Here is a 1,967-nt window from a genome sequence, read left to right as displayed (position 1 = left end):
TATTAGATATAGACGATGGGACATGTTTTTAAGATCTCGTATCATGTGTTGAGATGTTAGTGGATCGATTTCCACCTGGTTCTTTCCGATTTAAAGTCTGCGACTTGGCGCCGGCTTATATGACTTGTATGGAACGAACCGAGCACTCTCCAGAGACCGTCTGGAGGGCTGACCAAAATTTTGGATTTCTTGTATAGCGCGCTATGGTATCCTCGTCGGATGTAAGAGAACCTTTACTTTTACGATAGTTAGACTACGAGTTCTTTTTTGAGAACGTTTTGGGTTTGTCCGTCGAGGCCAATCGACGGGCAATTTGTTTTTTTTTTTGGAGTCGCGGACGGACCGTGTGTTTGGATAGTATCTCTCGAAAATATTTACGACCTCTCGCTTTTTCCGGAAGGTATATCCTTTGTGGTGAGAAAGTTACGATCTTCGTTTTTAGAGAAGATGTATTTGGTCTTGCTTGACCATTGATACGCAGTGATTGTTGTTTAAGTTAGTTCCCATCCAAGGACTGCTTGAAAGGTATGCGTGTTTGGAGACCCTTGTCTTGGGTGTTTCTCAGGTTAATCTCCGATTGTTTTGGCTTATTGCAAGTGAATTAGGAGACCGAAATAAAATGAGTTTTATTGGAAAAGTTTTGAAAATATCGAGTACATGTGTGGATATTCTGAACTTTGTGGGAGTATACGAGTATACGTACCCACACCCCCCCCCTCCCCTTTTGGAGAGGGGGATAGCTGAACTTGTCAATAGGACAAGCTGCCTACGTACCTCTTTCGAGGATCAAGCCATCTCGTAGTTCTGCTTTGTTGTTGCGGGCGTTCCTACTCGTTGGATAGGGCCGTTTCTGTTACTTCGGCCGTTGAGGCTTTAGTTAAATCGGCGGCCATTTCGTGAGTCGGGTTTTCCGCTGGTAAGGCGATGGACTCTGGGATCGCGTCGCTGTCCGGAGCCGTTGCCTGGGCGAGTGATTCCGAATCGCTCTTTGTGGAACCTTCGGGAGTACTCTGAGTTTTCTTGACTCGCTTCGGGCTAATCGCAGGGGTGTTCCGAGTTTGTCGTAGCTTATGCTCGGCCAAAAAGCAGAGCCTAGATTGTTTCTGGCATCCCCAGATTACTGCTGTTCCGTTTGGTGTTGGGAACTTGATGCTAAGGTGGTAAGTCGACGGTACCACCTTTATTGCATTGATCCATGGGGTTCCTATGATAACATTATAGATGGCCGGGTTATCGACTACGGCGAAGTCAACGATTTTCGTGACTTCCCTTGCCATGACCGGAAGTTTGATCGATCCGAGGGGCATTGATGTTGTGCCCGAAAAACCAATCAGGGGTTTTGGTTCCGGGATGACTTCCCCGAGTTTGATGTTCATTCTTCGGAGGGTGTCGCGGAAAATGACGTTGACCGTGCTGCCTGTGTCGATGAGGATTCTTCCCACTTCGAGGTCTCGAATCACCAAGTCGATGACCAGCGGGTCACAGGGAGGTTTATCGAGTCCGATGGTTTCCTTCTCCTCGAAAACAATCGTATCGTTTGGAGCGTTGTCGATCGGGGACCGAGTCGTCCAGTTAGAACTTGTTTCCGCATTTCTTCCGTAGGCCTTGATGGATGAAACAGAGTCGCGGTAGAATTACGATTCTCCGATGATCATGTTTATCCTCCGGCGGGTACTAGTGTCTCCATGGTCATCTTGTCTTCTTCCGCGTTTCTCGCCAGACTGGTTTGCTCGTGCGTCCCTCACGGGAGACTCTTTATCTGTCCTGGGAGGGCGGTCGGAATCCAGGATGAGATCTTTTATGCTAGTGACCTTCGAGAGGTCGCCAGCAAGGAGTTTTGCGGCTAGCCTTGCGCCGAGAACTTTGCAGTTGGTAGTGGAATGCCCTTTGGTCTGGTGGAACTCGCAGTAGGAGTTATCCTTGTACTGGTTCCTGGTCCAGGTGTTTCCGGAGGTCTTTCCTTGTTC

This window comes from Brassica oleracea, chromosome C2 (genome assembly GCF_000695525.1).
Source record: "Brassica oleracea var. oleracea cultivar TO1000 chromosome C2, BOL, whole genome shotgun sequence".
In the NCBI taxonomy this organism is placed as follows: domain Eukaryota; kingdom Viridiplantae; phylum Streptophyta; class Magnoliopsida; order Brassicales; family Brassicaceae; genus Brassica; species Brassica oleracea.
This window is presented reverse-complemented; position numbering follows the sequence as displayed.